We start from the raw sequence: 13,836 nt of genomic DNA, 5'->3' as shown, positions 1-13,836 counted from the left end.
TGGATCCTAAACGAGGTCTTCTCTTCCTTCATCAATTATCCGACCACAGAGGACATTAATTTATTTTCACCACGGTTATGAACTGCACTAATTACAGGCCGGGTCACTTAACCCACCCTGTGCTACCCAGCACATCCTTGTCACCTCCCCTCTGGCTCATGCCACCGGTTAGGACCGCAGCTGAGCAGCCACCAGGACAGACAGGGACTTGCATCTTGAGGATGATGAACCAGAAGACGGAGCGATAGATAATCGGGCCCAGGCTGGGCAGGAGCCAGGGCAATCAGACCTGGAGCGATGCGGCGGAGCTGCTGGATCAGGACATTCCTGCTCATCCCACGGGGCTGCGGGGGACCAGTCCTGGGTTCCTCACAGGCTTTTTGATTCTTCCAGTGCTGGCTTTCCCATTAAATGTAAGCATATATGCGGCTGGTGGGCAGGCTCTGCGTTTTGGAGCAATTCGAGCATCTTCTTTTGGTTCCTGCACTCTGCTTTTATCAGATTTATCTAATCTATTATCCAATTTCTTTAGCCTTCAGCCTACCAAAGCTAAAACCCCTGCAAGCTTGATTTCCAGCTAATGGAAATGGAAAGCAACCTCTTGATCTGCTCCTGCACGTGCTGCTTTTCCTGCCCAGACCACATGCGATAGTCTTGGCCAAAGGTCTTGGCCAACGTGGCATCACCCGGGGCCTGTTGAGGAGGAACCGAGGCAGCGTGGCCAAGGCAGAGGTGGGAAACGCCGTGTGGCCGCTCTGATGGTTAACGCACAGGGATGCCATCGCTCACTGCCGAGGGTCTAATGGACCCTCTAAATACAAGGGCAGAAACCCAAGGAGGTGGTGGCACCCCACAGTCTGGAGCGGCTGCAGGAGGGTGGTTGTTGCCTGCAGAAGCTCTTAGCTCTTCCTACAATCACCCCAAACCCCACAAAACCCAAGGAGGCAGAACTTGGCTTCATTCTTCATGTGAACAAACAAGGAAAAAAAACCTCCGCTGCCGTAGGCAGGGAGTACAGGAACGTACGGGCTTCTGACGGTTAAAATGACTGAAATGCCTGTTTTGAGATTGAAATAGAATCGCAAAAATCTATCGAGAGTCTATTTGTTAATTCTGGTTTATACACGCAACTCCTTCCCCGCAGGATGCAGCTTCTGCGGGGGTCTCCTCCCCTAAAAGGGCTCCATAAGCCCTCGGTTGCTCCCCGTTTCTTCTGCTCTTCCTCCTCTGCCCATCTGAAGGTCATTAATCTTCATCAATAAGCTACTTTTTATATACAGACTCCCAAAGCTTTCGAGGCCAGAAAGCAGAAGAGCCGGCGAGCATTGCCAGCAGAGCCAGGCAGCATGTCCCACCCGGAGCTGCTCGTGCCGGGGGTCCTGCTGTGAGCACCATCTGCCTTTGGGTTCTTAATCATTTGCAAGCAACGTTCCTGACCCACGGGAGAAGCTCTTTGAGTCACCAAGCGATGGACGTTATCTTCTGCTCGTTAACGTGGGGCGGGTATCCACCGCCGCTTGCGCAGCCCAGCTTTGGCACGTCAAAGCAGAACTTTGTGGAAATTATCATCAGGTTTTCTGCATCTCATGGTCTGGATCTTGCACCGTCACCCACTGGGTGGCACGCAACTAACCCACGTCTGTGCCAGACTCGTTCCCCAAGAGCAGAGGACACTGCCCACAGACATCTCCAAGGTCTTTGCAACCCTACACCAAATCTCACAGCTCCTCTTGGCACCTCCTCGCGTCCTCCATTTGCTTTCAATGGCAAGAGTTGTCGCACGAGGGAAGGATAAGCAACGTTATGGACCTTGTGGTGGGACGGGACCAAGCAAATTGTTCTCCTGTTAGCCAGTTCCTTCTCTACGAGGTGGGTGAAGAAATAGTTTCTGGTTTCAGGTGCGACCACAAGCCACAAGCATCAGAACCCACCTCCCACTACTGCCCAGAAACTGGTTTCTCCAATTAATTTTCTAACCTGGGATGAGACCGTATTGGCTCGTTAGCGATTTGCAGCCCATCACAGAGGAAGGGGAGACTCCAGCTGCCTCCTTGAGGTCCCCCCAAACCTCATGGGTGGACCACTGCGAGCCAAGGTCTTTGCTGTCTGCTCCAGGGCCACCTGAGAGCCCAAGTCCTCGTTACCCCTCTCTTTTCTGATACTCCTTTCCCCACATTTTTCTATTACACACAGACGAGTCATTGAAACTCCAGCCCCGTCCGTGGACGCTTTGTTTTTGGAGGTGAGGTTGAGGGTCTTGCTTGCTTTTAAGTAGCGTGGCAGAAGGCGTCATTAAAGGCTGTAACGCCAAACGTCCCCCAAGGCGTGATTAACAGTCACCACCCTAAAAATATCAGCAACCTTGGAAAGCCCCGACAATACTCGGCAAAGCGACGCTGCCGGAGCAGCACAAGCTGCCATCAGTGTGTCACCTTGGTGTCATCAAGGCCCATCTCCTCCTGCTTCTTCTGCTGGGGACCTCTGGCAGAGCAGGGTCACGCAGAAGGTGTCCCCAAAGCCCCTCAGGTGCACCAAGGTGACGGCGGGGGGACCGCAAAGGCCGCTCTCCCGAATCGGCAGTTATTTGTGAAAGAGCAAAACATCTCCAAAGCTAGGGGAGATCAACCTGCCGGCGTTCCTCTACCTCTTCAGCTAAAAGGAGGGGACACCAGCACGAAGAGATGAGCACCAAGTGATGCTCCGCAGAGAACCACGCTTCCGCTCTTCCACCGTCCCCGTAGGGACACGAATCCGTCCTAAGTCCAGGTGCTTTCACTCAAACCAGGTGAAAGCACCTCATTAATTCCCGGATTCGCCACTTGCATTAATATTTCAGCCAGCAGCCTGCATCTGGCAACAAGCGGCTACAGATAAAAATCCCCGCGGAGCAGCCCTGCCCGTCCAATCATCTAGCCAAGGTAGAGCTTTCAATCAAAATATTAAGTAACAGCCACCGATAAACCTGAAAGCCTCCATCGTGCCGCCCTGGATTATTGCTGAACGCTAGAAGGCATCGCTACAGACTAAATTGAATTTTCTGCCTGCGAAAAGGAGCATTTGCGGCCAAATCGCCGCAGCCACGGATTGCTCCGTCACTCCAATACACGAAAAGCGACGCTGCAAGGGAGGGCGAGCCCCGCCGAGGCTTGGCACCCTCCTGGCACGGGAGATCCTCCAGAAATTCAAAGTATTTCTGCTCTCTCCGGCCGGGCACCGGGTTGCCCTGGCTATTTTCTCCTCGTGGGGAAGGCAAGGTTTGACTTACGACTCCGAGTACATTTCCACGACAAGCTGCTTCCCAAATCCCTCTAATCTTCTATCGGCGAAATCAATTTCTTTGCAAATTTGCATAATTTCCACCGACTGAACCGCGGCATTTATTTAAGGGGTGGATTTTTATTTTTTTTTTTTCCCCCAAAGCACTCGAGCGCCTTATGCTCTTAAATCCTCCCTCCCCGCTCAAATACCCCTTCCCCCGACCTTCTTCCAGCCTTCGGAAAGGAGGAGGTGAGAGGAGAAATCTCCGCTCCCTGCACGCTCCCCCACCTCCCTCGCCCAGGAATTGCTTGAATTCCGGTTGCTCCTGCTGGAGAAACGCAAGAAATCCTCCCCCTGCGCCGCGTCCCTGCGGCGGGCGGGCGGCGACACCATCCCTGACATTTAAATGAGAATTATTTCGATGCCTTGCAATAATCAAAACCATCCCCGGCTCTATTTGCTTTAAAAACACTCACGGCAAGCGAAATTATTCCCTACGCTCGTGCTTTCTGCCGCGACGCCTTTAACGTCGTCGATTGGCAGCGACATTAAATCAAGGCAGGAGCAGGGAATAAAAGCACGGGTCACAGCTGGGCTTAACTGCAATTATTTTAACGGCGTCGTTCTGGCTTTTAAAGGAATGATACCGCAACGCTTCTCCAAAGGGGATTTAAAAGCAAGAATATTCACAAAACCTACCCAAATACTCCCATTTTTTTCCAGATACATTTGCTTGTCCCGGGGCGATTTGGGCTTCGCAGATGAAGACTATAATTCAGCGCCAGGATTAAACGGGTTTCCCCCTTCCAGGGGGGGAAGGAAAAAAGCCCTTCGTTTGAATCATTAATTCAAATATATTGGTTTCCAACGTCCTCTGAAGGCTCGCAGACACTGGAAAAGATCCCTGGGCACCCCGCCACCGCCCTGCCATGTCCCCAAGAACCATCCCTGGGTCGTCCCCAGCCATCCCCGTGCCCTCGCTCTTCCTCACCTTCCTCCCCGGGCCGCGGGAGCCGGGCGCATCTCCTCCCCCGTGCCTTTCCACCGCCCTCCGGAGCTTTAAGTTCCCCCCCCGGCCCTCCCAGGATCTGGTGCTCAACTGGAACCACGTCAATTCCCTGGGGATGGGGATGAGGGATGCGGGATGCGGCTCAGCCCCGCTCTCCTCCTCCCAGTTGGGTACCACCGGCTGCCGCGCCGAGCGCATCCCGCTGCGATGCTCCGGGGTCAGCGATGAGCCGACGGCAAAAAAAACCAAACGCTCCCGGTACCTGGCGCGCTGCCCCACGCCGCTCCCCGCCCCCCAAACACAAATATCTTCCTATAAATGCAGGCGAAGAGGGGGAGCCGGGAAAAAGAGCCTGCCTGCTCTCCGCAGCAAGCCTAGAAGATGTCCGGGATCCAAATGGAAGCCTCCGATGATCCCTTCTAAATTTTCCAGCTAGGAAACCATCCTTAGGACAGCCATCCAGCCTCTACAATCACGCAAAAGGCACCAGAAAACTCAATTTTTTTTTTACTAATTTAGAACTAAATCGGGGGATAGGCCGACAGGCTAAAATCCCCCCCTGCCCCATCCCTAAGAGTTCATTGCTCTTCATCCGCAAGTATTCCCGTCCCCCCCCCAAAATTTGTACGTCCAGAATTACACGCTTACAGAGTATATAAATATCCCGGAGCTTGGGTTCTACCTGAAATTTTAAATTCCTGCTCAAGCGCTCCTTGCTTACAGCTTTTACGAGATTCGTGGCGCCCGCAACCCCGCCGCAGCCTCTCCAGCCCTTCTTCTACACTTCCAATCTCTTTTTCCCATCTTTATCTACACGCCTGGAAAGCTCACGTCCTCCTTGGTCTCCGTTTTTTTTTTTTTCAGAACCCCGCAGACACGGTCGAACGCCATTCCTGCAGAACCCAGCGCGAGCGAGGTGAAATCCGCATCGTTCGGGCAATCAAATGGTTATTTGGAGAGAAGTGGGAGCGCCGGGCCCAAGTTTCCCAACCTCTGCATGGACCTTGGTGAGGCTAAACTGGTTGAACCCTGGTGAAAGGAAGGTTTCCGTGGTCAAATCCAAGCTGGGCCACGTCCTGACAATGGTCTGGATGGGGCAGGACACAGAGATGAGCCATGGCTTGGGCTGAGCTCTCCTTCTTGGGCTGCACCAGGTCCTCAAAGCCGGTGTAAAACCATCCGGGCACAGCAGGGAGCACCCTCGGGCTTTCGTTTTGTCAGCCGTTTCTCATCATAGAATCATAGAATGGTTTGGGTTGGAAGCGACCTTAAAGATCATCTTGTTCCAACCTCTTCCTTGGAGGTTCTCCATGCTCTCCTCTTTGCCTTCAATTACTGCGCCCGCCGGTCTCCCTCTCTCGTCCTCCTTAGCTTTGGTTGGGATGGGCTGACGCATCTCCCCGATGGGGAAAACCAAGAGGAACTGCAATTTGAACAGGTTTTACGCTTGTCGGGATCAGGAGGAGATGGACTGATCTCGCTGCCTGTATTCATGGGCGTCAGATGTCACCCACCGCTCCCGGGGGGACAATGGGGGAGCTGACAGCTCTGGATGCAGCTGCGTGGCAGGAGACCAGCTCCGCGACCTGCCAACCTCTTCCCAGGATGATCTGGGACTTGGATCACCCCATCCGTGGAGAAACCATGGAGAAGGTGCAGCGTTACCACCAACCGGATGGCGTCACTGCTGCCCTCTTTTTTCTGTCTCCTGCTAAACACCAGCGGTGGGACCACGAGGGACCTTTCGATGGATACAAGATGAGCCATGGGGCGTCCTGGAAGCCGAATATCAGGCTCGGTCTTGCTGGGGGGAATTCAGAGTGATGGGAAGGCTGAAACCCAACCTTCAGCCCATCGCTGTTGATTGCAAAGCCTGGCTTGAAGGGTGTCCAAGGTCTCACCAGGCTCCTCGCACACGATAATTTCATTCTCCAACTAAAATATAACCGAAGGATTGACACTTGTGACCAAGGCAAGCAAAAGCCACCCTGTAAAAATACCTTTTTTTTTTTTTTCCCAATCTTAATTTTTTTCTAATGAAAGGAGAAGGCTACAACGTCCAGGGATTGTCCCATCCCTTTTCCCTGGACGGCGCTATCAGATCGCTTTTAGCTTCAGGGCCGCCACACCACATCTCTACGTGAAATATCTCCCACGCTGGCCGCCCGAGCGCTGCTGCTAACTCCTCCTCTCTCGGAAAAGCTGCTCCCATGCCATCCGCTCTAATTAGCAGCAGCGGAAGCTGAATCAAGACAAGAGAGAGATAACGAGCTTTCTCCTCCCCGTCCCCCCCCATCCCATTCAATAGCACGGGATTTTTCAGCCACCCTTTCTGCAGCAGCGAGGGGAAAAGCAAGGCTCTGAGCCACTGTCGAGACGACGAAAACCACTGTTTTCCAGTGAAATAGCAGCAGTTTCTGAACATCATGTTGAGCGGAGCATGGTGTGGTGGACAGGTCTGCAGCCCACCCTGTAGACCCTATGCTGGGGGGCCAAGAATCCATATCGAAGGGGTTTTGTGGGCTCTAGCTAATAAGCAAATGCTGAAATGAGCTCGGATGGCTGTTCCCGGTGAACCGTGGGCTGGTGGCTTGTTCCTGAAGGCCAGGTTGACCTTGCTGAAGGTCTGCATTAGCTTTGTTTACCTGCTACATCTCCCCACAGCACCCACTTTGTGATCACCAAGCTCTCAAGCCATACAGGGACAAGCCGTGGTGGCCAGGGGGTCTCCAGCGAGCCCTCCGGGATCAGTCTCGTTAGGAACCGACCAGGAAGACGCACAAGACCAGGGTCTGCCAAGGTGGCAGGTCCACAACGCGACCCGTCCTGGCAGGCACAGCATGGATGGACGCCCACGGGAAGCCAAACGCCAGATCCCCGGGAGGCAACCAGGGCTGTTCTCCCCACCTCAGATGTACGATTAAACCGATCACCCAAAATAGCCTGTTTTCCGAAACCCAAATGTCACTGAAACAAGACGAGATTTTTCTTTTCTGTTGAGAGGGAGGAGGGAGCGTGGAGAAGGGAGCACAGAGAAGCCTTTATCATTAAGCGGAATTAGCTGCAAAATACAAAGAGACCAGAAGTGACATTTCCTTAAATAGCCGATCAATAGGGGATCTGCTTTCTTTGGGTCTCCGTAAGCATGACAACAAGTTCCTACAATGCCGATTTTTAGCTCTTGCCGAACCCCAGCAGATTTCACACGCCCCGGCGCTCAGCCCTCCCCGTTGTTCACTAAGCCGAAGCCCTTTGTCCTCTTGGTATTTCCAACCTGAATCATTCGTCCCTGTTACGAACAGCCCCGGGGCTCAGTTTGCAGCCTGGTGCAACCTCCCCCAGCTCTTCCACCCCATAAGACCTCTCCTGTGTCTTTGAATCAGCTACCGGGACGCGACGGGCCACCTATCAAGGACTACGACAAGACCAATCTCCAAGCCCAGACGCCGGGCGATGGGGCAACGTGCCCGACCATTCCTCCCCTAGGCTCACCTCCACCCACGGAGAGCAAGCCCAGGAGACGGGTGACTTTGAAGCTGCTGATTGCTACCACGGTTGCGGTAAGGCTGATGGAGCAGCTTCTTCTCCTAGAGAAGAGCTTTTGGCCACGGAGCCAAGCTAGACCTGCTGCCCCGGTTTGTGTGCGAGCCACCAGATACTGCCATCAGCAGAACGTTGGCTTTGAAGAACAGGTCCTGGCAGCTGGAGCTTGGCTGTTTGCTGGGAGCCCGCCAGCAGGAAGGGTTGCTCTTGGCTTAGAGGGACACTACAGCTCCATCACGTGGGCACTACACACGTGCATTTGAGATAAGTGACCCGGCTCACGCTGAGGATGAGGACGGTGGTTCACTTTTCAAAGCAAGACCACAGTTGGGTGTTTGGCTGAGCATGGAAAAAATGCAAGGTTGCGGCAAAGAGTGTGGAGGAAACTGCTCCCAACTCCGTCATCCAGGCTCCAAGTTACATTCCAGAAGGACGCTCCAGCTCCTCAAAAATGAAGCCATGAGACAGATGGACTTTAAGCTTTAGCTGCGTGGGGAGAAGAGACTGGATTTGCCTCCCTTCTGCCCCACGGAGACTTGGACTCGGGGCACAGGTCCCAGCCCAGGAGGTCACACCACAGCGGTACATCCGAGAACAGTGATGAACCCTCCAAACCACTCTTCAATTTTGCTCCAAAAGACGGCATTAATCTCATGGTTCTCCAGGGAATCACCAGGGTATTAGGTCCACGCCTCCTCATTACTTCTGAAGAAACCAGGCAGCAGATTTACCTTTAAATATCAGGAACGGGCACATTTATTCGCAGAGAAGCTGTAAGCTGTGGTCTTAACTCACAATTGTGAAAGATGAAGCCTGAGCAGAACGAGGCGGCGGACAAACCGAGCAGCTGGCAGCAGCACGTGTCGCCGCACGGGACAGCTGGGACGGCCACCACGCCGCTTCTGCTGGGCAGGTGTCTCCTCGGCCGGCAAATGTCTGTCGGCACACTTGAGATACATCTTCGTCATGGTTGGAAGAGGAATGTGGCCTCGCAGCCGCCTTGGCTAAGATTGACACCAGCAGTGAAGGAAGCTTCAGCCCGGACATGCTGAGCTCCCGTCCTCAGGATGGCTCCGGGGTACGGGCTTCATCAGGAAGCTTGGATGAATTCAGAGGTTGCAACCAGAAGGGGTTGGAGACCTTCATCCACCCAGTGTCATGGATGTATTTGTTCCCATGTACCCAGTGCGTGGCCAGTTGGAAGGAACTGCGTTCAAAGTCTGGTGTGGTGGCTCCTCACCTCCGTCCCAGGCTTCTTCCAAGCTCCTACAAACATCCCAAATTTGGTACCTGGCTTCTCATAAACCTCATTGCCAACAGGGCAAATTAAACCCATTCTCTACATCCATGTGAAGGCCCTACAGCACCAACAACCAGCTAGTCTGCGTCCAGCTGGAGAAGGGCTGAACGTGGTGGGCGCAAAAGTTGGACACGGAACACTCTGGAGGACGAATCTAGCAATACCTGAAGCACACAACCCGTGTGAGAGCCAAGAGATGAAGAGAACCGTAGAAAGTTGCAAACTGCAGCCATGTCTCCAAACAGAGGTCGCCCAGGACAGACAGACACACAACCAGCTCCTAAACTTCAGGTGCCTGATGGGCCACACACGAGGCTCTGTGGAGCTACCAGAGAGATGGTGACAGGTCTTTTGGAAGCCGACCCCAGTTCTCTCCTCACCTCCGTACTTGCTTTGTTAGACAGTCAGCTATGAAGTGACTCCTGTTGACCACGAGATGTTGAAAACCATGAGAAGATCAAAGACCTCTTTAAACTCTCCTGGCTGGGGAGGTCCAGGATGAATTGAGGAAGACCACGTCAAGAGCATTACAGAGAAGACGAAGCAGTTGCTGTCCCGCTCTCCTGACATGCTCCCGGCAGAGACAGGATCCGCTCCTCCCTGCTTATGGGTTGGACATCTGTCCACTGCTGGAGAACAGTCCGCTGATCACCTCTGCTTCGGCATCTGCCTCCCGTTTCCCAACGAGAAGCAGGGGAGAAGGAGGTCATTAACGCTTTGCTGCTGGGCTCCATGTCTGGCACGCTCCGTTTCCCTCCACCATGAAGCTCCAGTGTCTTCCTGGTGGCCACAAAGCCCTGACCACCTGCACACGGTACACAACATCCACCAGTATGGAACAAGGAGGGTCACAAGAGCAGAGCACCCGTGTGCTGGGAGAGGAGACAGATTCAGAGGAGCAAGTTGAAGGTCTCGGATCTGAAGACCAGCTCTAGCAGCCTTGGACCCTCCATCCATTGACTGGCCAACACAAGCACGGGATGATGACAGAGACCTGGGATTTGTCCCACAAACAAACAGACTTTTTTGAAAAAAAAACACCGCACGGATTAGCAAAGAGTTCAAGAACCATGGGAGGAAAAATGAGGACGTTTAGCAACTGGGCTCCAGGGACCACAAAGCAGAAGGAATAAAGAGGAAAGGGTTAAGACCCGTAATCATAATTGCCTGTCTCAATGGGATTTGGCTGCAAGGGCTTTCCTACAAATGCCTTCCAGACAGACGGAGCAAGACGTCATCCTCTTAATGACACCCACTAATCTTCATTATATTAGAAAATCTCTCAGAGCGATTGTTGGCTGGGAGCACCCAGCCAGCGCTATCAAGGAAGCGGAAAAATCCTTGCCTGCTCCTGAGGATGCTGCTGCTGCAGCTCCTGGGGCGACCCAGGCGGCTGAACCCCAAAGCTGCACTTGGGGAAGACAGTGCCGTGGATGAGGGTGGTCTCCCAGATGAACCCCGCAGGACCTCATCAGCCAACCTTCTTGCCTCTCCGCCTGCTTGCACCCAGCCTTCACGCGAGGACATCTCACGAGCCACCCTGCTCCCACACTTTGTCCAAACACCTGTAAGTCCTCCAGCTTCTCCCTTCCCAGTGGGAGGGGAGGAAGTGATGGAAACGAGTGGACACATGCCCAGAAGGAAGCAAGTCACAGCCTAGGTCTCACCAAGCTTCCTCAGCCACCAGAGACCTACAGACGCATTGCGTAACTCCATCCTCTGCCAGGCACACTGCCCAACTCTTATCTTGGCCTTCAAAGGAGGCAACATGTGGCTTTGAGAAAAACCCGTGGGACTAAGGCAAGACTTGAGGGGGAGGAGAGGGTTGGAAGGACCTGAGAAGGCTGTTGGGCTGGAGATCTGATTGCCCACCCAACTGTGAAGCCTCCAGCATCACTCCACGAATGGTGTTTGTAAGTGGCTGGATCTGGAGGATCTGGGGCAGCGTTGCTCCAGTGGAAGCACCCGAGGGCTCAGCCCGCACCACGCTCTGCGCCGGTGACTTCAAAGCTCTGGTTGGGTGCCAACCCGTTTCGCAATTGCCACCTCAGCGCTGGCATGAACCCGTGGGAAGCACGGGGGAAGACGAGAGATCCTCCCATCCCTTTGCAACCCGGCCAAGGGTGCTGGAGCACCAGCCTTTCCCGAAAACCTGCCCTTGAGCATCAGAATGAGGTGTTTGGACTGTGGTCCCACCACCCAGGTCTTGGCAGAGGTACCTCAAGGGTCCTTCCATTCGCACGAGGGACCGCGCGTGCACCCCTCTGAGTCACCCAGAGGTAGACACCCGTGTTGGGCTTCCAGGTGGCCTTCCCTGTGCCATGGGTGCTGCCCACCAGCCATCCAGAGGTAGACACCCACGTTGGGCTTCCAAGTGGCCTCCCCTGTGCCATGGGTGCTGCCCACCAGCCATCCAGAGGTAGACACCCACGTTGGGCTTCCAAGTGGCCTCCCCTGCGCCACTGGTTCTGCCCACCATCGCCCCCCGCAAGAAACACCCTTTCCACCCTCTGGGATCTGCCCAGCGTTGGTCCACCCAAGGAAAAGCTGCCAGCGAAGCTTGGGAGAAACTGAAAGCAAGATGCCTTTACGCGGGGTGATTTTCACAACGTGCCACGCACCCTTCTCCGCAAAATCAACCCCGTTAATAAGAAATCATCCCTGCCGTGATGAGACGCGCTTTGATTTCAGCTCTAACGAGTGCCAGGGCAGCGTGAAGGTGGCACTCACACGGTTAAAAAAAAACCACAAACCCCACCCCAGGCTTGTGCTGGCTCCATCTCGCTCGGCAGCCCCCAGACAGAGGGCACTTCATACCCGTTCTTCCAGAAGGAAGTCCACTCTCAGCTAATTAAGCAAAGCTGCTAATTAGCTTCCTGGCTGGATGTGACTGGGGGGGAAGGGCGGCGAGGGCCGTCCGTGGGTTTTTATGGGGGGTAGAGTTGGGGTCGGGAAGACGGAGGCCTCTCCTGCAGCAAAGCAGATGCTGATGCAAACAGGTCACGTGCGCTAACCGCAGTGAAATTTAATCTTTTAATTGCTTGGGCGGCCGCGGGCATCAGCCAGCTGGCGGGTGGGGGACCGTTGTCCCCAAAAGCTCGTCCCATCGTCTCTGATTGCGGCTCATATCCGGCACCGCCACCCAGCTGGCGGCGGGTCAGAACCCATCGGTGCCGAATCGCTAACCCCGTTTGCGGAAAAAAATGCAGAAAACCCTGAAAAGGATAGAAAGTGGCGTGTCCCTGTCACCGCTCCGTGTCCCCGTCGTCATTCTGTGTCCCCATCACCGGTAAATCTCTCTCGGCCGCGGCCCTGGGTGCAGGCTCAGCTCCCGCTGCCGGCCCAAGCGTGCTTGAGCGGAGGAGGCACCTGCAAAGCCCATTTCCCAACCAAACAGCGGAGCCAGACCTGCCAAATCACACTCCCTTCCCTTCTTCCTCCCTTCTGCCTACAGCCAGGGAATTGCATCCATCCTGCATGCCGAAGGGATGCTTTGGAGGAAAGCTGTCCATGGGCTAGGTCCCTCGGAGCTCCCCCGACGCTCAAGGAGAGCGTTCTGCTGGTGGGGATATAAACACCAGATAACGCTCCTATTTGTTTGCCCTCCTCGAAAGCTCGGTTTTTTTGCCTCCTCTTGCCTAAGCGGCAATTAATCCTGACGCTCCTGGGAGGCTACTGCAGCAGCAGGGAATTACGGGGCAGGCAGGGTGGCGCGCGGCCAACGCCGTTGGGTGATTTTCCGCTCGCGCCTGTCTCGAACCGGGATGGAGACTGTTGCAAACCATGCCACCGTGGACCAGTTGGCCAGCCCGTGCCATCGTCAGAGCAGTAGGGAAGGGAAGGCAGAGTGTCGCGCCCTCCCGGTCCCCACTGCCAGCATGGGAAGCAAAGCAAGAGCTTGAGGTGCTTCAACTCACCTGCACCTCCAGAACAAGCACAGAAACTGGGGGTATTTGTCAAAGCCCAGAGCAAGCAGGCAGGCATCAACCCCCAAACCCCCCAAAATCTGACCGCGGTCTATAGACCCGTTGTCTTAAAGGTAGGACTTGGGATGAACGTGGTGTTATGGAGAAAGGCTTCAGGCCACCAATTCTTTGCAGGTCTGTATTGGTAAAAGCATCCAGTGCAGGTGTTTATCCTCCCTCTTCCCACCTGATTTGATCTGGAGGATGCCAGCAGGTACCAAAAACCCCACCTGCACAGGCTGGGATGGGATCAGGGCAAGATAAGTCCGTCTGGGTCCGTGGGGAGGTCCCAGAGACCCACCACCACCTCCATCCTGGCAGGTGGTGACCAAGGGGGACATCTCCCAAATGCTCCGGGGAAGGACAAGGTGGCTCAGCTAAGACGCTTCCTTTGGCCACCGAGAAAGAGTGGCCAAGGAGCCATCTGGGCTGTATCAAGAGCAACTTCTCAGTCCCCGCCTAAATCCATCCCTGCTCACAGTACTTTGGGTTTTGAGGGCAAAAAGCTTGTTTTGAAAGCAGCGATGGAGGCGCGGGGCCAGGCTCCAGGAGCCCAGCACACAATCGACCCCCACCTCTGATCACCTACTCAGACATACTCATTTTTTGCCCAAGTCCAAGGCATCGGACCATCTCAGCACTCGTGAGAAGTGACGGCGTTTGTACACCCGAAGCACTTGTGCAAACTCAAAGAGGGACCTTTTGAGCTGTAACAAAGACAAACACGACACCGTACTATTTTCTAGCAACATAAACCCATG

At 54.4% G+C, this 13,836-nt stretch overlaps 1 protein-coding gene across 5 annotated transcripts in view; it reads right to left on the bottom strand.

Moving 5' to 3' along the window:
• ARHGAP39 (Rho GTPase activating protein 39) overlaps positions 1–13,836 on the bottom strand; it is a 163,510-nt gene that overhangs the window by 24,273 nt on the left and 125,401 nt on the right. The gene's annotated exons all lie outside the window — the stretch shown is intronic.

This window comes from Chroicocephalus ridibundus, chromosome 2 (genome assembly GCF_963924245.1).
Source record: "Chroicocephalus ridibundus chromosome 2, bChrRid1.1, whole genome shotgun sequence".
Classification (NCBI taxonomy): Eukaryota; Metazoa; Chordata; class Aves; order Charadriiformes; family Laridae; genus Chroicocephalus; species Chroicocephalus ridibundus.
Note: the sequence above shows the minus strand (reverse complement) of the source record. Positions and strands in the feature narration are given on the sequence as shown.